We start from the raw sequence: 22,136 nt of genomic DNA, 5'->3' as shown, positions 1-22,136 counted from the left end.
CTGAATATTTTCTGCGGGGTGGTTGTGTGTTTCTGCCTTGTGTGTGTGTGTGAGATTTATTTTTTTGAAGTATTACAATTTCAATTTTAAAACACTGAATTATTTTTGTGTATTTTTGTTTCATTACATGCACAATGTGAGGACTTTTTATTGTTAGTGTGTATGTGTGACGTGCACAAGCTTGTGTGTGTGTGTGTGTGTGTGTGTGTGTGCCCAGCGGCTCCCTCCTCATCAACTCTAAACCCAGAAAAACACTTCCATTAAGAAGAGTCATCCAGGCGGGATGGAGAGGAGAGATGGCTGCAGGGAGGAGGAGGAGGAGAGACAGAGAGGAGGGATGAGGAGGTGAAAGACAAACATCCTGCCAGTGAGAATCCACCGGAGAGGAGCGCTGAGCAGAGGAGAACAGTGGAATCCTGTCATCACACGCAGCCTCTGACTGACTCTCCTCTCCCGAGTGTCTGCAGGCGACGAGGCTTCATCTGAGCTGCTGAAAGTCAATTTGTTCAAACAGCTCAGCTCTAATTGATAACTGGGAGGCACGCTGCGGCGGAGGCGCCTCCACCGACACCGAGGGTCCAACAGATCTGCTGCTCCACCCACACAATCTGAGCTCTAATTGATTTCTTCAAACCACGTCCTGAGGCTGCTGGGCTCAGACCTTCTCTTTGTGAGTTTCACGGTTCGAGCTGAAAACGAGTTTCAAGGTCAGACTCAGAATATTACAGAGAGCCAGTCAATGATCCGTGAACTTTACTTCACTGCCGAGTGAACGAGCACGTCGACAGGAGGAGCAAGTTTCTCTCTAACACTCTGCTCTATAGGTCCTAACCCCCCTGCCCCCCTCCCTCCTGATGATGAAAATATGTTCCTGCCCTGGCAAAGGTGAAGTGTATAATGACACCGTCAGCGATTTATGATAAGATAACACTGAGATAAAATGTTTAACTGAGGGATACTTGTGCTCGGAGTCAGAGAGATGCTCCACTCGTTTGTGATTTTATTTCATATTAAGAATGAAGATCAGCTGTTTCACCTGGTTCACGTCCACATGATGTTTTTCTATAATAAAGACACATGATGATGAAATAATCAGTCGACACCATGACTGAGTGTTTCCACCTTGAACTGCACTGAACCAATTACAGTCTCATAAAAACAGATTCAGACAGTCAGGGATTCATACGTCATAGAACCAGGAACCAATCCTGTCAACTTGTGGGGACAGGGGGCGGGGCTAAATACACCTGAAACCTTGTCAGTACAGAGCCAGAGTTATCATTAGCACAACCGCTTACACTGTGTCAGCCACTGCCAGTTACAAGCTAACAAACAACATAAACAAATAAAAGATGCTAACTACGCTAACGGTTCTGATCCGTCTGCTAGTCTCTGATTCTGGTCTCAGACTCCTCATCTGAGTCTGGGTCTGATCTGTGCAAAAACTTAAGTCTCTTCAGTTCAGATTCTTTAGATTCAGGTTCAGGAGGCATCTGACTGGCCCCAGATTCATTCAGAGTCCAGAACCAGGAGTCCTGCAGCAGATGGTCTGACACCACAGAGACCTGATCTAAGCCTCATGGAGTCAGTCTGGATCACATGAAGACACAGAAGAACGGAGGCAGGTTCTCCAGGATGCTGGACCAACCCACCTGAGGTTTCCAGGAGAGTCTGAGTCCCTGGTGTCAGACTGAACCCGCAAATCATCAGAGCAAAGTATGGAAACTGATCCCACCTAAAGTCCCACGTCTGCAAAATGATGCACTTGGTATTTAAATTCATTTAAACTTGGTTTTTCTTCCAGAAACAATGGATGAAATAGAAAAGTAAATGACCCTGGAGGATGTGGTGAAGCCTGGAGCAAAGACTGAGAGTTTTAGCCTGAGGGAAGTGACAGCAGCTGAGTGTTTCCATCTCCTCTCTCCTGTGTGTCTCTCCTGTGTCTGAGAGAAGCTGAACAGTTAAGAGACAGCTAACCGCTAACGGCTAACAGTGAGGGATGTCCACATGGGCGCTGCCAGAGGGAGACGTTTGTTTTAGAGGGAAATCCTCCAGGTGAAATGTAAAACTGCAGCTGAGGCAGGAGATGAGACGATGGCAGCTTTTCATCAGGACCAGACTCCTCAGCTCTGTGTACGTCTGCATCTCTGTGGTCCAGATTGAAACATCTCAACATCTCCTGGATGATTGTGAAGTGAATCACATCTCCTCCTGATCCTCTGACTTCTCATCTACAATAACAAACTGACGTCAGTCACACCAGAGAAGAAGAGGATGGTCGTTCTGCTCCTCGTCCTCCTCGTCAGCAGAGTTTGAGGTTTGAATCTGATGTTCTGACTGTTTGAACATACATGTCGTCAACATCAGAAGCTGAGGCTCAGATCCTCTCTTCTGATTGGCTGACTGACCTGTTGTTACTAGAGCTCCAGAGAGAAGCCTGAGAGAGGAGATGTAAAACTACACTGAGATGGTTTTTGGTTCTTAAAACCCACAAATATATCTTCTGATGGAGATCAACACTTCAGATAAAACACTTTGTAAAATATGGAACTTTAAACACTGACTGATTTCTCATGTAAACATCACAGAACCCTGGTTAATCTCTGTACAATTAAATGTATAAACATATATCACTTCATTCATTTACCTCCATGAAACTATAGGAAAGTGAACACATTAAACTTTACATTTACTGGTTCCCAAACTTCTTGTCTGTAACTCCAACAGGAGTTAGTGAGGACTGTACCTCAGCATCCTCTCCAAAAATGGTTAACAGATAATAAAAAAAAAACATAAACATAGTAAAAGAAAATATGAGAAGAGTAAAATATAGACCTTTAAAACGCTGTTTACATATTACATACAGGCGTTAAGAAATTGAAAGTATATACTCGCAGTTCTGGTACTTAAATGACAATTTTCTGATAATACTTCTGTACTTTAACTTTGAAAGGAGTACTTCCTGTTTGTCTGACTCTGGCAGATGTTGGACACAATCAGCCTGAGACGGATGAGAGGAGTTTGCAGGTCCGTGTCTCCCAGCTGGAGCTCTGTCAGGAAGTGGAGTCCTCCTGTGTTCAGGTGGCTGCAGGGTTTGGCCAAGGAACCGGGAGCTGGTGCCAGTCGTCTGCAGCGATTTCAGACTCTGAAGAATCTGTTTGTGGCGTGTGTGAGCCCGACGGGAGCGAGTGGGTGAGCCGAGAGGAGGAGGGACGCCGTCTCTCTGGATCAGCCGAAGTGATGACGAACCTTCAGGGAACACGTGATGGGTCGGTTTGTCCTCATTAATAACAGAGCAGGAGAGGGGAGCTGAGCCAGGTCCAGGTCTGAGGGCGGGAAAGGTCAGGTTACATCAGGAGGCTGCAGGTGGAGCCAGTGGGAGGGGCCAGCGTCAGGTGACTGGATTTTTATTTTTGTTCTGTGAGTCTCTAACCGTCATGTCAAGTGTTGCAGAGAACCACCAGCTGTACCACCTGTAACCTGAGACAGGACAACACCTGCTGTGTTGGACCCCCACAGGAAACAAGCAGGTGTTGTCCAGTCTCTTCCAGGTTCCTATTCTTGGTTCTGTCTTCTTAAATCCTCCAGGTTCTTGTCGAATGTGGAACATGGAGGAACACGACTGAGTCACTGATCTCCAGGTCAGGTTCAGGTGTTCAGGTGTTTGTCTGGTTTGTGATCAAGTGATCACGTTGATACACGTCATATAAATAACTGTTATGTACATGTTGCCTAGCAACAGCGAGACGCCTGGCGTGGCTGCACTGAGGGGAAAAGCTTCTCGTTGCTCCGGTGACAGCTGCCTGACGACGAGTCCGATTGTTTCTATGACAAAATATTATTTCAGATTGAGTTCAGGTGTGTCAGGTTTTACACACACACACACACACACACACACACACACACACACACACACACACACACACAGATACACTGATCACAAGAGCTCTCATGAATAACGGTGACTCATGCGTTGGTCCCTGAGGGCGACCAATTTAACCTGCCCTCATGGTGGGCACAGTGTGTGAATGTGTGTGTGTGTGTGTGTGTGTGTGTTAGTTTGCAGGTTGGCCTCTGTTTAAGAGCAGTTCTCCAGCACTGAGTCACTCTGCTGCAGGGATGTTAGACCACTGAAACTACAGCTGTAAGTGTGTGTGTGTGTGTGCGTGTGTGTGTCTGTGTGTGTGTGTGTGTGTGTGTGTGTGTGTGTCTGTGTGTGTGTGTGTGTGTCTGTGTGTGTGTGTGTGTGTGTGTGTCTGTGTGTAAGAGGAACATAATTGAAACCTGGTAGCGGTTGCTGCAGCGCTCAGACTTTAACCTCTAAAAGCTTTTTCTAGAAGAAAAACCTGATCATGAATTTTGAAGGTGACATAAAAACCTTTTCTTCTTCTTCTCCTGAATTATTGATCAAAACAGGAATCTTCCAGCTGCAGGATTTTTCTTCTTCTCTTCCTGCCTCTGTTTTATTTCACACTCTGCCTCTTGTCTGTTCTGTGTAACCATGATAATCTGAAGTTACATTCACTTGTTGTCATGTGGAACTGGTTTCTGTTTGTTTTAGGTTTTTTCTCATCTACAGATCTGAGATCTGTTTATGGAGAATTTAAAAAGCCATCAGCTTCTTCAGTGTTTCCTTCTCATACACTGAGCTGTGGCTCTTAACCCCCCCCCCCCCCCAAAAAAAAAGACAAAACATGTAGGTGTGTACAGATCTCACATGTACCAGTGTCCTTGAATGCACCACCAAGGACAGTTTACAGTAACACAGTATTTTACAGCTTCTGTGTCAATTTGATGATTTATTTCACAGATTCTTCCTCATGATGTCATAAAGGTGAGCTACTAATTAGCTGTTAATTACTGTGAGTCATCTCATCTTCACTCTTCTTCTCCCTCAGGAGGCTGAAGGACACAGCCAATGAGAGACATTTATCCTGCCCCTGTGTGTGTGTGTGTGTGAGTCTGTGTTTGTGTGTGTGTGTTGTTTCAGTCACTGAGGGAGAAGATACTAAAGAAGACAAATCATCACAATGTTTTGTTGTCACGATATAATTTATATTCTGTATTAAAACAGGATGTTGTTTACATAAACTGAAACCTGATCTCCGTCCAACCCGGTCACCTAGAAATGACGTTTCCATACAATGATTCAGCTCCAGGAAGTATCCAGTACAGGAAGTATCCTGTACAGGAAGTGGCCAGTACAGGAAGTATCCAGTACAGGAAGTGGCCAGTACAGGAAGTATCCAGTACAGGAAGTGGCCAGTACAGGAAGTATCCAGTACAGGAAGTGGCCAGTACAGGAAGTATCCAGTACAGGAAGTGGCCAGAGTGCTGTTGACGTTTGTTCAGGACTCTTGGTCTTACAAACTTTATTTAAAGGACAAAGCTTTTAATTTTGTTAAGTTTTCTCTTCAACCGTTGCTGTGTTTACACGACCACAGGTTATAACCTACAGGCTACAGTGAGCCACGATCAGAAAGTGAGGAGATGGGCTGAGGCTAGCTGTTAGCATGCTAACTTCAGCAGAAGAGAAGACGTGATGGAGACAGAGATAACACTGGTATTTGTCTCCACCTCTGGAGACAGATGTTGGTGAGTAAAGGATGAAGTTTGATGCTGAATCACAATATTTCTTCCTGACTGGTGAGTTAACAGTTGCTCATGCTAACATTAGCTAATTAGCAATAGCTAAACTTACAGATAGCAGAACGCTTGTGTGAATCAGTGACTGTCTGACCCACATCAGTTAACTAGAGTGGAGCACTTCTACACTCCGATTGGTTGCCGCCTGAACTGAATTATAGCTCTTTACCATAAAGTTAACCGAACTTTTCAGCCACAAAATCCAAGACGCTTCGCCAACGGGCATAACGCTGTTTGCTGCCAAGAGACACTGGCTCTCATAGAAAATGAATGACTTCCTGTCACTTTGACGTCCTCACTGGTATCGGTCTGAGTGTAGTTTTACTGTTGTGTACAGAGAAACATAAAGAACAGTCATCCAGGAATGAACCAGTGCCCAGGATGAACAGGCACAAACTGCAGCTGCCGGTTTCCAGGACTGATCCCTGTCCTGTGAATGCTGGCGGTAAAACAAGTCACTGTTCCTTCTTTTTCAAAGTCATGAAACATCAACTTGTTGTTTTTTTGTTTTTGTTGAAGCTATTTTTTGGTCGTTTGTAAACCTTTATTTATAGGACAGTGGAGAGGAACAGGAAACGGGACAGAGAGAAGGAGAAAGAGTCTCCCCCCGACTTGTTTCAGTCCTCATTTCCTCTCCAGTCAGACGATCATCTCTGCCTCCACCTCACCGGAGGTGAATCCACCTCAGTGTGTGCTGCAGCTCCCTGTTAGTCTGAGTACACACACACACACACACACACACACACACACACACACACACACACACACACACACACACACACTAGTTTTCAGCTCCAGTGTCTGGATAGTTACTCTTCTCTCTATCCTCATCCCTCCATCCCTCTCTCTCTTTCTCTCTCTCTCTCTCTCTCTCTCTCTCTCTCTCTCACTCTCACTCTCCCTCTCTCTCTCTCTCTCTCACTCTCCCTCTCTCTCTCTCTCTCTCTCTCTCCCCCTCCCTCTCTCTCTCTCTGTCTGGGTGGCAGCAGCTGCCAGCGGCTCCATCCCTCCATCCTCTACATGCAAACTGAATACAGATCAGTGTCTTTGTTTGGAAAAGACTCGAGGAGAGAGCGAGTGATGGGGGTGGGGGGTTAGTCGAGGGGGTGGGCTCAGAGAAACAATATAGCTTGAAGGGCGACTGGAGCTTATTCCAAACACAGCCTCTCACTCGGGGACCTCTGCTGGCTCTCTAACAGCTCATAAATGATTTATGTAATATTGCTGTTTGAACTCTGGCTCTGTCTCTGCAGTAATAATGTTGAAGGATGATGTTGTTTCTCACTTCACATTATTAACCATCTCCTGCTGAAGCTCCGCTCCGCGAGCCCACTCCTCACAGGTGAGGACAGATCCAGTCTCAGGCCCTGGGGATAACATTTATTGTTGGGCTCCTGCTGGCCCCCACTATACAAGACACTTTCATTGATTAGCCGATTGGCAGATGAAGAAAAATGGGAAATCCAACCTGAGCAGTCTCAGAGAAACAAGAGGGAACAGGCTGGGAGCAGGTAACCAGACACAGGTGCAACTGATTGGGGCAGGGCATGCAAAAAGTTCACAGTGACCAATCAGAGCTGGGTGAGGAAAGACATCTAAAATTAAAGTCTTAGATCTCAGATGATTTGAGTTTTAAGTTAATAGAAACCTAACACTGGCTGAGTTAGAGACTTTATGTTAAGCTAAGCTAACCAGCTGCTGACTGTAGCTTCATATTGACAGCACAGACATGAGAGCGGTGTCAATCTGAACATCTGACCTCAGTTAGTTGAACTGTCCCTTTAAGGTGATGGCTGAAGGAAACAGATGATGTTCTCTCTCTGTCAGACTGATACAGGTGTGTTTGTGACTGTGTGTTTGTGAGTGTGTGTTTGTTTGTGACTCAGACTGACACACAATTACACACAATCCCATCAGAATAAAATCCATCCTCTGTACGTGACTGGACAGAAAATGTGTGTTCAGTGCTTTTATTTTAATAACTGTGTTTCTTCCTCTGAGTGTGTTGCAGGCTGTGATGTGTAAGTGCTGTCAGACGCTGTCATATGCTCCCACAGCCTCTCACTTCTCTCATCTCTATATATATATGTAACCTATATACACACTGTATGATGTGTATGGTGTATCTGAAGTCCCTGAGAGCTTCTTGTTTCTGTGTTAAAGCTCTGACTCCTTCTGCTATAAAATACTGTGTGTTCACTATTCACAGACAAAAGGGGCTGCAAAGTTAATTTCTCAGTTTTTCTTTATTAATGTGGAAATTTCATTATTACATTACATCTGACACATAATTTGAAAAACTGTGAAAATATATATTATTTTCTGTTTACCTATTTAAAAATTGTTTAAAAAAAGTTGTATACAAAGACACAGATACGCCTGGTACAAATCAATTTTTGTCTTGTTTATCTTTATGAATAACAGACAATATGTAGAGCAGGTCATCTGTGGGTCACAGCTCCACCTGCTGGAAGGAGAACAAATCAAATCAAACTTTATTCAGATGGCACCTTCTGTACAAAGACTGCAAAACAAGGTGCTTAACAATATAAAAAGTAAATAAAATCAGTTGAAATAGGTCAGAACAGGTCCAACCCTACACACTGACCATCTGCTGCCATGCTGCGATTTGATTGGCTCTGGTAGAAAGACTGAGATTTAACTCCTCAGTGACACCAGCCACTGTTACGAACCAAACCTGGTTCAAATAATCACTGATTTAAACGTGGCTCCTGTGTGTGGGAGGAGGTGGTATCTGGTCAGGTACAAGTTGGATGTGACTGAGCAGCTGAAGAGTTTTGGAAAAACTGAAACTTCCTCATGTAAACAGACTTTCTCCTGTTTAAAACTTTTATGCGTCTAAACAGTTTGCAGAGATCCACGAGACCTTGGACGACCTTCAGTCTGTGTGTGGGGGCTTCATGTCTCCACCGACCCTCCTCCTCCTCTGTAAAGGTCTCTGCTCGTCCCTCCTCCATACTAATGCGTCTCCTCGTGTCTGCAGGTGTTTCTTTCATTACTCACGCCGTTGTGTCACCGCCGTAGAGCTTCAGTTCCACGGCGAGAAGACAGATAGCCTGCGCTCCGTCGTGCTGCTGACCTTTCTGTGATGTATGCGGTCATCAGATCTGCCTCTCGTCATTTACCAGATTTATGAGGCTGTCTGCTGTAAAACATCGTGACCTATGCAAAAGACAGAGGTCCTGGACTTTTTGGGAGGTCGCCCAACAGGTTGGTTACGAGAGTAGAAAGAAAAGGAAGAACGACATCGGAGAAGCTCAGAGACGTTCCTGAAACTGTTATTGGCTCATCTCCGTGTGGGTCTATGGGTTTTTTTCTATTTTACTGTGTTTGCTCCACACATCTGTAAAGACTGGCTGTCTTCCTGCTGGTTTGTCCAGGATCGTCCCTGTTTGAGGCTGGATGTAAAATATGTCCCTGTTTTTATCAGTGAAATAACAATTATAATACTTTGTTCTGTCCAACTCATTATGACCTAACACAAAATAAAAACATGTTGTGACAGGTCTATATGTGGGTCCATCAATCTATGAGTCATTGTTAAGGCTGCTGTATGAGCCATAGGTAGGTCTTTGTCAGTATGCTAACAAAAATGCACAAATTCACTGTGCCCCATTTTGAATGCGTCCTTACTTTCCTGGACAACGAAGGCTCCAACACATGGATCCTTCATGGCTCAACATATCCCAAGATTCATTGGGGTAAAAACAGTGAAATGTCAGTGTTGTGTTTCAGCTCAGTTCAACAGCTAAAGGTACAACTATTGTAACCAAGGACCTTGCTTTGTGATGTAATGGAAAGAGTGGAAACAGCTGCTGATGAAAAGAGAACATCCTTCATAGACCAGACCGTCTCATCCTGATTCAGTTCAGGTCCTGGTCTACCAAGGGTCACACTGACAGAGCTCAGTCATACAGTAGCCTCCCTCCCTGCTCTGATTAAACTGCAGGCTGCAGGTTGTTGCCGGCTGTTTGTCAGACATCAGGCTGAACAAACACAATTATCCCGCAGGAATTACTGCTGGTTGTGTGTCTGTCTGCGGTTCACATCAGGACAAGTGCTTCCTCCTACAGCTTCATCAGCGCTGAGCAAACACCTGAAAATATATCAGAGCTGCATCTCAATCCCCTGTCCAAGCCGTGACAGCTGACTCAGTCTGATGTCTGTGACCTTCTGCAGACTGTCACCAGGAAACAGCAAAACTACACAATGAAACACAGTCCAGGGAGCAAATGACCAGTTTTGTGGAGAGTTGCTGTGTGTGTGTGTGTGTGTGTGTGTGTGTGTGTGTGTGTGTGTGTGTGTGTGTGAGAAGGTGGGATGAGCATCACAAAAGAAATGACTTTTCTATGTTAGTGTAACATCGGGGTCCAGTGTGTGGTGTCTGGATCACTGTTCACAACCACAACACTTCCTGTCTCTAAGTCAAATGTCACTAAACAAACCAATCAGAGGCTAGGAGGACTTAGGCTGAGGTAAATAAGAGGAAAGGTTGTTTTAACTGTTTTCAAAAGTGCAGATGTAAATATTTGAACTTATAAATATGTACATAATAATTGTGTAAACATAAATGTGTAAATAATTAAGAACACTGTTCATATGTTTTAGTAAAATAACTCTATAAGTATACGTATGAATGGACATCTAAACCTTACATTAGAGAAGTTATGTTGTTTCTGTGGCTGAATTATGTTCCAGGTTCACATCCAAACCCAGGTTTGTGTTTTCCTTTTATCAACCTATTATATGTATGAACGTATTGTCCTTGTTCCTTTGGTTCTGGTGTTGTTTTCATGGCCCTGTGTTTTTATGTTTTTATGCTCTCAGTGCATATACTGTATACCCACTGCTGTGCACCCAGTGGCCCCACTGGGGACAAATAAAGTAATTGATTGATTGACTGATTGATTGAACTTGAGGTTTGACTTTAAGAAACAGACTCATGTGAGACCAATAAAAACCTTTTGCCCCCTCCCCCCCAGCTCAGGTGAGGACAGTGCGTAGCAGCAACAGGACTCTTTTCAATCACCTCCTCTGGGGAGCTCATCAGCACCATTCACATGTGAGAGTGGAGCTCCTCGTCTCATGAAGGAGCTGTGATTAGCTGCTGCCGCTGCAGGTGTGCAGAGAGGAACCTGAGGCCTGTAATCTGCTGCTCTGATGAACACACAGGAATCTGGATTGAGGACAATGATAGATCACAGCCTCACAGAAACCACCTTCCACAGCTGAAGTGCAGCGAATGCATCATTTCATACATGTGAAAAACATGTTTAATGAAAACAAAAGGTGTCTTCATGAAGCTGGAAACATGATGATCAACAAGAGCAAAGCTTTGGTTTTAGAATCGAGTGTGAGTGTGTTTCTGCAGCTGCTCTGTTGAATCATCTTTTCATATAAATATCACTGTTTCTGTTGAAGCCAGTTTTTTATTTCCTCACTGCATGAATCCTGAGCAGTTCAGGGTATTTTCAGAAAAACTTTCCTACAGATTAGGAGTCACTGTTGATGATAAAGTTCATGTTGTTTCTTCCTGTAACTCAACCCTGTCACCTAGAAACAACATTTATATACAACAGAGAACACTTAATATCAAGACAACCAAGTAGTGATGTTAACGAGGTCCACAGTGTCTGTTCCAGGTAAAAGTCCTGCACTCAAAATGTTACTGACGTCAAAGGTGAATTCTTACAGTAAAATCTGGTGATTTGCTGAATTTGTCTGATGCACAGAGTCAAACCAACACTGCAGCTCAGTTGTTTCCAGAAGCTATTACCGGTAGTTTATTTACTCTGTAATGATGGTGCTGCTGCCTCCCTGGATGTAACCCGGAGACTGAAGGCTAACGTCAGGTTGATTCATGAACATTAGGACAAACGTGATATAGCCTGATGAGGCTGTGTGAGGAAACAGCTGCAGCTTGTACCTGTCTGCCGGACACTGTCAGTCACCCTGCTGCAGAGAAACCTGAGGGCTGTTGTCAGAGAGAGTGAATAGCCTTTCTGATGACAGCCTTTTCTGCAGCAATGAAAGCTTCAGCTCAGGAGGATCAGGCTCTGAATGAACAGGACCAGCTCCACTCAACGCTGAGTCAACCAGTCTGTGACTCTCTCAGTTCAAAGATACAACACAACGATAAAAAGGCTGTTTGTGGAGGAGAAATGAGCCTTGACTCTGAAGCTGGACACGATGAGGTAGCAGACGTCTTTCTTTTATTTCCTCTGCATCAGTGAACAGTCACATGATCCACAGACCTCTGCTCTGATTAGTTGTTGCTGTTGAAACTGGACAAATCTCAGATACTTCACTGGTTTCTATTTTACTTAACAGCTGGAGTTAAGACGTCACAACATTCAATTCAATTCAATTCAATTTTATTTGTATAGCGCCAAATCATAATATACATTATCTCAAGGCACTTTACAGGGTCAGGTCAAGACCTTACTTTGTTACAGAATAAACCCAACAGTTCCCACAAAGAGCAAGCGCTTGGCGACAGGGGGGAGGAAAAACTCCCTTTTAACAGGAAGAAACCTCCAACAGAACCGGGCTCAGGGTGGGGGGGGGTCTGCCTCGACCGGTTGGGTTTAGGAGAAGATAGAAAGAGGGGGAGGGGGAAGAGAGGGGAGAGAAGAGAGAGAGAGAGAGAGACCAGGAACAGCTGTGTAGGTAATGGTGTTATCAATAATAATGACAGGTAACAGTGGTTAATAGTAAAGATGAGTAGTGGTGGATCTGGATCCTGCTGCTCCCGAGGCAGAGAGACCTGCAGAATGAGGACAGAGAGAGGGAGAGAGAGGAGAAGCACAAACTACAGGAGAGAAAAAATACAAAGTTAATGGCATGAAGTTATCGAGAGAGAGAGGGGGAGAGAGACAGAAATAGAGAGAGAGCGCCCAGTGAATCATGGGAATCCCCCAGCAGTCTAGCTCTATAGCAGCATAACTAAGGGATGGGTCAGGACATACCCGAGCCAGCCCTAACTATAAGCTTTACTAAACAAGACAGTTTTAAGCCTGATCTTAAAGGTAGAGAGGGTGTCTGCCTCCCGAACCCACACTGGGAGCTGGTTCCACAGGAGAGGAGCCTGATAGCTGAAGGCTCTGCCCCCCATTCTACTCTTACAAACTCTGGGAACCACAAGTTGACCTGCATTTAGAGAGCGAAGTGTCCTATTGGGAAAATAGGGAACTATAAGCTCTCCAAGGTACGATGGTGCCTGACCATTAATGGCTTTGTAGGTGAGGAGGAGGATTTTAAATTCTATCCTGGATTTTACAGGGAGCCAATGCAGAGAGGCTAACACAGGAGAGATGTGATCTCGTTTCCTAGTTCCTGTCAGTACTCGTGCTGCCGCATTCTGGATCAGTTGGAGGCTTTTTACTGAATTTTTGGGACATCCTGACAATAAAGAGTTACAGTAGTCCAGTCTTGAGGTAACAAATGCATGAACTAGTTTTTCAGCTTCCTTTAGACACAGAATGGGTCTGATTTTAGCAATATTGCGCAGGTGGAAGAAGGCTGTCCTTGAGACTTGCTTTATATGTGAAGTAAAGGACAAGTCCTGGTCAAAAATGACACCAAGGTTTCTGACTGTAGCTCTGGAGGCCAAGGTAATGTCATCCAGAGTCAGAATATTATCACATAGTGTATCTCTGAGGTGTTTTGGGCCAATTACAATAACTTCAGTTTTGTCTGAATTTAAGAGTAAGAAATTAGTGGTCATCCAGGTTTTTATGTCCTTAAGACACACCTGAAGCTTGGCTACCTGGTTAGTCTCACCTGGCTTCATGGATAAGTACAGCTGGGTGTCATCTGCGTAACAATGGAAATTCATCTGGCGCCTCCTAATAATGTTTCCCAGAGGGAGCATATATAGACTGAAGAGCATTGGTCCTAGCACAGAACCTTGTGGAACTCCATGACTAACTTCTGTGATGATAGAGGAGTCATTATTAACATGAACAAACTGGAGTCTATCTGACAGATATGACTTAAACCAGCTTAGTGTGGTTCCTTTGATGCCGACCATATGTTCTAGTCTCTGTAATAAAATCTTATGATCAATGGTGTCAAATGCGGCATCTGTCCTATACAACAACAGTTTGCTCACTGACTCAGAATCAGGTCCAGACTCAAATGCAGACTGAGAGCATTTAAGTACTGATGACACTGATGGACTTTGACTGAAGGTCAGTTTACCTGTGATGGCATCTGCTCACTAAAACATCTGGAGAAGAAATGAAGCTGGAAGGAGCAGAAGGACGATGAGGAGAAGAGCAGGATGTTGACAATGACTCATCTGGAGACATTTAAGCAGAGAGAAGCTGCAGAGGCAGAAAACCATAGAAACACCCACCTGAAGGAAATGACCCTCACTGTTGCCGGTTGGTGTAGAGAAGTAATTTGCATGTGAAAATATCAGAGTGTACTGGATTCAGTGGACGTCGCCTTCTTCTGTCTCCACATCCCTTTGTATCTGGGTTCCCCCTCTTCCCCCTCCCCATCCTCCCCCTCCTCCTCCTCATCTCTCTGGGAGGTTCAAACCCAGTACTCTCCTCCTGCTTATCTCCGGCAGCCCCGCTGCCTCCTGACCTTGACTTTGAACATGAAATCTCTGCCCAACTGCAGAGGAGGAGGAGGAGGAGGAGGCATGGAGGTCAGACTGGAGGACGTAGGCAGGAAGAAAAGAGGGAGAGAAATTTAACACAGACACAAAGAAGAAGTGATGAAGGAGAAAGATGAAAAGGAAAGACTGAAACAACAACAACAGGGAACAACAGGAAATTAATCAAAGAAGAAAACGATGTAAATTAATGAGGTAACGAAGGTAAACAAAGAAGAAACAACAGCCACAAACATCACGTCCAACTACAAACTCAACGAAGGAGAGAGACAGATGGCCAACATGTGGTGGACCAGAGGAGAGCCGCTTCAGACCTGAGTCCAGTCTGGATCCAGTTCTCATCAGAAAAAGGATCCAGATTCACTAAACTGTCACAGAGAACCTGGTCCTCCAACCAGTCCACCAACCAGTCCACCAACCAGTCCACCAACCAGTCCACCAACCAGTTCACCAACCAGTCCACCAACCAGTCCTCCAACCAGTCCACCAACCACTCTACCAACCAGTCCACCAACCAGTCCTCCAAAGAGTCCACCAACAAGTCCTCCGACAAGTCCTCCAACCAGTCCTCCAAAGAGTCCACCAACAAGTCCTCCAACAAGTCCTCCAACAAGTCCTCCAAGAAGTCCACCAACCAGTCCACCAACAAGTCCTCCAACCAGTCCTCCAACCAGTCCACCAACCAATCCACCAACAAGTCCTCCAACAAGTCCTCTAATCAGTCCTCCATCAACCCTCACTCTGCAGTGTCTCCTGAGATACCCCCCCTACACCGGCAGGTGTGGGGTTGTTACTGATACTCAAAGAGAGAGAGAGTAAAGATTCAAAAATGAATAAATCAGTACGAATAAAGATCACAAAAGGATGACACATTAACTTAGGATCAGCGTTTATAGAAACAAAGAAATGGAAAATAAAAGAATAAAACATGGACAGAGAGAAGGTCTGGACAGAGGAGACAGAGGAAATGGAAAAAAAGATTAAACAACAAGTAGAAATGTGCAGACAAGAGACAAAGATCTGAGGTCAGGGTTAAAGGAGAGGGAGGAGGAGGAGGAGGAAGATGTGACCCTGTGGCACAAAGGGAGGAGGACTCCTGGTCTCAGTAAAGACCTGCAGAGCTCCGGCTCACACCTCAGCCTATTATCTGTTAACAAAGGCCAAGTCCTCAGATGGAGGTGGACCTGAAGAGACCACCAGCTAGTCTGAGTTCAGCTCAGGATCATCTGAGTTTATAGAGGGAGAGAGGACTGAACACAGCTGCTGATTATTTCACAGACCTGAGAACTGCTGTGGATTTATCACAGAGGTCAGAGGTTAGGGAGGGAGAGACCACAGACAGGACTCTGGATGTGAACCTGGTCTCTGGATGTGGACCTGGTCTCTGGATGTGAACTCGGTCTCTGGATGTGAACAGCCTCCAAAGACCCATGTTATCTGAGGGAGAATTAGCCTGATCACAGCACGTTAGTCTGGATTAGTTAGACCACATTGAAGACTGGGATCCTGGTCTGTCTTTGGGCCTTTGATCCTGTCTGATTGTATTTGACACTGTGGTGAAACCTCTGTCCTGTTCCTCTTTGTTTTTGTCATTAAAACAGATTTTGTTGTTACATTTACATGTTAACTGCAGGATTTAACACATAAATCCAGTTTTTAGAAAACTGAAAATTTCATATTTTTGCAGAATAATGTTTTTCTGAGGAAGAACAAACAAACAAACAAACAAACAGAGCAGTGGGGTGAATCCTTGTCTCTTTAATGATGATTAATGATGTGATCACTTGAGAGAAAACGAGGAAAAATAAAACTCTGAAACTTTAATCAGAGACTCCACCAAAGTGAAGACAGAGAGACTGAAAGAAAACAGAGGTGAAAGAGTTTCTGACTTATATAATAAGTGATGATAAACGTGGGAAATTATTTAAATATCAGTAATTTGTGTTGAGGCTCAGCTCTGTTAGTTGAAGGTGATTTAATTCCCTCCTGTTGGTTTTAATCCTCTGCTCGGCAGAACAAACCAAACATCTCCACATCAAAGACGCTGACCTGATTCTCTGATGAAGAACTGGAGCATCAAACTTTCTTCATCACACTCTTCCTCCACCAAACTCTGCTCAGACGCCCTGAACTCAGACTCTAATTTAACTCGAACTCTGCTGGTTTTCAGATTTAAATGGGGAATTTAGATTTCATAGAGGATTTGTGAAACCTGATGGTTCTTCAGGTCCAGGAGTCTCTGCTGAAGACTGTTATCTTCCTGTTTTCTACCAAGAGACAAGTCTGGTTCCTTTAGCCACAGTGTTTCTAATATTAAAGGTTTTACTCTGCTTTTACTCTTCTTCTGTGTTTTATCTGAAGTGTTGATCTCCATCTGAAGATATATTTGTGGTTGTAAGAACCAAAAACCATCTCAGTGTAGTTTTACATCTCCTCTCTCAGGCTTCTCTCTGGAGCTCTAGTAACAACAGGTCAGTCAGCCAATCAGAAGAGAGGATCTGAGCCTTTCTTCTGATTGGCTGACTGTTTTCTGAGTGATCCTATAAAAATATAGCAGATTTCAGGTAAACACTCAGAGAAACCAAATCCTGTAAGGTTGGATGGTGGGTCCAGGTGGGCGGGGCTTGGGGCGTGGCTGAGGGTGGTGACTGCTTTGTTGTGACATCATAAAGTTAGAGAAGGACCTTTCATAACTTGCCATTAAAAATTATATTTTTGTATGGAGAGCAAATGATGTTGGGTTGTCATAGTAGAAGTAGTAGGACCTTTATTGGTAAATGGTGAGGTCAGATGACCTGTGTATATATATATATATATATATACACAGGTCTAGACCACATATATAGTACAGAATGAGGAGCCTCAGTGTTTCACACTCAGACTCTGGACTTTTCCTTTAAGAATTTCCTTTAAAACTTTTTAAAGTTTAGTTCACCTTGTGTGTCTTTGTGTTGTGGTGTGTTGGGAGGTTTGTTCACATGAAGCAACACAAAGCAAGTTGTTGGTTTCACCAGCGGAAACGAACTGAATATACACTGATGGTCAGGTGTACCTGTCCATCCAGGGAGGAGGGGACGGGAGAGGAGGGAAGGAAACATATTTGACTAGGAGACATAGAAGGAAAACGACACAGGGAGGAGGGAGGGAGGAAGGAAGGGAGGGATGTAGAGGATGAATGGTGCTAATTAGAGCAGAAAAACTGTAATTGCAGTTGGCTCATTAATGAACAGAAACCTGAAACTGTTCCATCACACACACACACACACGCACACACACACACGCGCGCATGCACGCACGCACGCACACACACACACACACGCACACACATGCACACACTTATCATCAGTACTAATTTCCTCTCTTGTTGGAGTCTGATGGTTGCCAAACAACAACAGGTGGAAACTGTCAAAGTGTGTGTGTGTGTGTTTGCAAATGTCAACAGCTGTGTTAGTGAATGTGTGTGTGTGATTGACAGGTAAAGAGCTGTAATCAGCAGGTTCTGGATGGAGAAGAGGCTAAAAAAAGACTTGATTTTTATGTTAATTGCTGGTTAAAGAAAAAGAGACAGAGTCCAGGTCTAAGTTCAGGTCCAGGTCCAGGTCTGGTCTTCATCACAGACAGACTCAAACTGCAGGACAGGGACATCATTAACAGCTGTTTGTTTTCTGTTGTGGCACGGTGACTGGACTGGACTCACATAAAACCAGACCAGAACCGGCAGACAGGACCGGTTTGTGTGTTTGGGACCAGAACCAGCGGAGTCGTGGACACAAGTCTCACTTGGACTGGTGGTGTCAGTTACTGGTGTCATGCTCCACAATGTTCCCACAGTCTGATCCCAGTTTAAATCAGAGGTCACCAGTGAACATGCTGGGGCCCATCAGGAGAGGCAAACCAGGCGCATGTCTGGGGCCCTGAGGGGAAAATGGGCCCCTTATGGCCCCTCATATCGGCACATTCTGCAATGACAGCTATAAACCACATTAAACCTTCCATAGAGACACTTCACAGGACACTGCTGCTGCTCCAGACCCCCCCTGCATGAGGCCCCTGAGGACGTGTGCTGACACCAGTGTGCACCCATTATCTGTACATGATGCGTTCATAGGACATCTGTAAATTGAACCGTCGACAAACTGCTCTTTGAGGGGTCTGGGTTCAGCAATTAGTTCATTTTTATCCCTGAAAAACAATTAAGATTAATCTCCACATGTTTGAAGCTGTGTCAGTGAAGATGTTTGAGTCTGAACCTGGAGAGAAAAGTTTTAAAAACTTTAATATTTATGTTTATTTATTTATCACCTGTAAAGGAAATGATTCTACTTCCTGAAACGTGTTGAATCTAATTCAACAGATTCTTCACTGTGATGATTAATTTCAGATGCAAACAGGACAGCTGGCCTCTTATCGGCTGTTTCACCTCTGTCACAACTGTAATTAACACACACACACAGACACACACACACACAGATACACACACTCAGCCCCCTGCATGCTAATGAAGCAGCAGCCCACAGCTGAAGCTAAATATGGTTTTAATGAAGAGGAGCTCTCCTGCAGCTCCTTCCATACCTCCTCCTCTTCATCATCCATCTCTCCCTCTCTCTCTCTCTCTCTCCCTCCCTCTCTCTCTCTCCCTCCTTCTCTCCCTCTCCCTCTCTCTCTCTCTCTCCAGTAATCACTGGTTCAGACTGCCGACCGACCGCCTGCTGATTCAAAGTCTGTTTACACTTCAGAGGTGAGAGGGATCTGATGGGAGCTCTGCGTGTGTGTGTGTGTGTTACAGCAGGTGAGTCACGGCCTTGAAAACTCCCTGAGACTAAGTCAAACACAGGGACATAAGCAGGAGCCAGAGAAACTAACTCAGCTGTTCAGATTCGTCGTCATTTTTGTCCTGGAGGATTTATTTTTCTGTCTGCCTGGTGCATGCTGGGATATCCCGCCAAAAGCCCCTCTTCATCCTGAACCTGAGTCCTGATGGGAAAAACACCTGGACTCTGACTTCCAGAAATTCCAGCTTTTCATCATCATCATAATCATCATCATCATCATCACCATCATCATCACTATCATCATCATCATCATCATCATCATCACCATCTTCACCATCTTCATCATCATCATCATCACCATCATCATCAATGTAACATCTCTCTTCCACAAACTGAGGAGGTGCAGACTTTTCTCTCAGTATCCTCCGTGTGTTGCCTTGAAGAGGACGTTGTGATAATGTTGTGCGTTGTTGCTATAGTAACGACTCCATATTGAGGGAGACTTTACCCGCCAAAGGTCAGTAGAGTAAAGTGGAGGTGTAGTCCCGAGGCCCCGCCCACACAAGGGAACACAGAGATCATGAAGATAAATTATTAATTCAGAATTAAGATATAAAGACAGCAGCTGGTAGATTCTGCTGTTTGTATTCGACTTCAGACTCATCACACATCAACATGGTTCTCTGGTTCCTTCTGTTCCCGCCTGTGTTGATCTCTTTCTGTTTACTCACTAACTCCTGACCCCGCGACCTTTGACCCTGACAAATCCCACCAGTCCAGCTGGAGGAAGTGTTTACATCCCTGGTTCTCAGGGAAGTGGATGTGAGTGTCGGCAGAGAGCCATGACCTCTGTCCACACGCTCAAGTTTCCAGACTGACAACACTCTCAACACCGTCTGTTTATCAGACTAAACACAGGGAGGACAGAGGAGATCTGAGTCTTTACTGTTTTAAACTGGACATTAAAGGAAGGAGTGTCCTCACTGGACCAAACTGTCACTGTGGCCAAACTCTGTAAAAGACTTAAATTGTTCTTCTCTAAATATCAGAATTTAGAAAATGTTCTTCTCTGAAAAAAATGTCTGTGTTCAGAAACTGAGACTTAAAACCAGCCGTCAGGACTTCTGGAACTTTGTGATGTCACAACAATGCCCCGCCCACCTGGACCCACCATCCAACCTTGCAGGATTCGGTTTCTCTGAGTGTTTACCTGAAATCTGCTATATTTTTATTTGATCACTCAGAAAACAGTCAGCCAATCAGAAGAGAGGCTCAGATCCTCTCCTCTGATTGGCTGACTGACCTGTTGTTACTAGAGCTCCAGAGAGAAGCCTGAGAGAGGAGATGTAAAACTACACTGAGATGGTTTTTGGTTCTTAAAACCAAAAAAAACCAAAAAAAGATCAACACTTCAGATAAAACACAGGAGAAGTTAAAATCTGGAGCTTTAATAAACATCCTCAAGTCACAAATGTCCGAACTTTCAACAATTTCCTGATTTTCCACAGTTTTTCAAAACAGTCTTTAACAAAACGTTTTCACACTCCCAGACGACTCCTCACTGCTCAGGCTTAAGTTTTACACCTTGATCCTCACAAAGATAGCAGAACAAGAACTCACAAACCTGGTGTGTGTGTGTGTGTGTGTGTGTATGTGTGTGTGTGTGTGTCAGTCCGGGTCCTGGGAAACACCAGATCTGGAGCTCCAGGGTCAGGAGGGGGCTGTCTGCTGAGCTCTGCCCCTGGCAGAGAGCAGCTCAGTGGGCTGGGAGGGGAGCGAGGCCCCTGACGCCTCGGAGCTCCTGTCTCTGTTGTTTTGTCTCTTTGTTCAAAAGAATGAAAACAGAGAATTTAAATCTTTCTGTTTCTGCTCTTCAGTAGATGCTTCATCACAGTCCTCATCCACATTTACACCACTCTCCACTTCTCCGACCTTTGACCTGCTGATGGATGTGGGAAAGAGGAAACACAAGTTCCTCAAAGGAACAGGAAAAGAGAGCCCCTCTCAGCCTCGTCTATAATCAGCCCTCGTACAGTTCAGAGCTGTTTTTCCTCTAATTTCATTTCCTGCAGATCAGCTCGTGGCGTTCTCTGCGGGGAAACGGCGCTCAGAGAAGAGACGGGAGCGCCAGCGTTTCCCTGCAGGGATCAGCAGAGGTACACATGGTATTACTAGAATATATGTGAGTACACACACACACACACACACACACAGTGTGTGCAGTAGCTTTTCAGGCAGCGGCAGAAAAAGCCCGGAGAGACGACCGGAGGCTCCAAACCAACAAAGTGAAGAACGGCCATGTCTGTCCAGGAATCTGAGCAGTGAGTCGAGTTTCACTTCGACTGTGTTGGTGTTAAAACCTTCAACACAGAACAACAACCAACATCAGGTTACTGTGAAGCCAGCTGTGCAGCAACATTAGCATTTTGTCCCAGGTAATGAGAAGCTGTGTCCATATATGGAGACATATTCGTGACATCAGACTAATGTTACAGTGAAAGTGAATTAATTGTGTCTGATTGTTCTTCGTAAACGTTGTTTATTTTACCACATTCAACCTGACACCTGCTCTGCCAGGTCAGTTTCAGCTGATAAAATAACGGAGCAGAAGCTTTAATGACCTCAGTCCGATAGAAAATCAGAGAACACAAACATGAAAATATAAACACAATGAACAACTTTGCTCATTTCTGACAATAACAACAACAATCAGCTACCTAGCAACAACATTTCACCAACTCTCCCAGTCTAAATAGTCCACCTGTCCATCAGCAATAACAGTCCCCGGGGAACCAGGACCAGTAGTAAAGACGGACCACTACTCACAGGTGAGTCAGGCAGCCCCTGCACACCATCATAACCATCCTGTTGTGTTCAGTTCCCTCATACAATACTGAATATTGACCCTTTATTGAGCCCATAGCACAGTTCTAACTTCACACAGTGATAGCCCATCACTGCTCCTGACCTTTGACCCCTCAGAGGATGCAGCAGTAAACAGCATCACCTCCTCCCTCAGCTCTCCTCTGGAAACTTCAGAGCCTGGTTGTGTGGCTACCTCCTCCTCCTCT

The 22,136-nt window shown here is 44.7% G+C and overlaps 1 protein-coding gene and 1 long non-coding RNA gene across 3 annotated transcripts in view; one reads left to right on the top strand and one right to left on the bottom strand.

Annotated features, from left to right (window-relative positions):
* Positions 1-1,333: 1,333 nt before the first annotated feature.
* The window catches only part of LOC139634518 (glutamate receptor ionotropic, kainate 5-like), a 446,396-nt gene continuing 425,593 nt past the window's right edge, over positions 1,334-22,136 (bottom strand). The window contains exon 21 of the transcript XR_011693977.1: positions 1,334-1,434. The gene's annotated coding sequence lies outside the window, so the exon portion shown is untranslated. The remainder of the gene's footprint in view (positions 1,435-22,136) is intronic.
* LOC139634504 (uncharacterized) lies at positions 5,291-11,274 on the top strand. 2 transcript variants are annotated; one of them, XR_011693969.1, is made up of 4 exons: positions 5,291-5,646; positions 5,984-6,091; positions 6,201-6,352; positions 8,651-11,274. It is a non-coding gene; the product is annotated as an uncharacterized lncRNA (long non-coding RNA). The 2 variants fall into 2 exon arrangements; XR_011693968.1 differs by having other exon boundaries at positions 5,291-6,091.

Source organism: Trachinotus anak, unplaced genomic scaffold, assembly GCF_046630095.1.
Source record: "Trachinotus anak isolate AG129_WGS33_773 ecotype Australia unplaced genomic scaffold, CSIRO_AGI_Tana_v1 ptg000016l, whole genome shotgun sequence".
Taxonomy (NCBI): domain Eukaryota; kingdom Metazoa; phylum Chordata; class Actinopteri; order Carangiformes; family Carangidae; genus Trachinotus; species Trachinotus anak.
The sequence above is the reverse complement of the archived record's forward strand: the minus strand, read 5'-3'. Positions and strand labels throughout refer to the sequence as shown.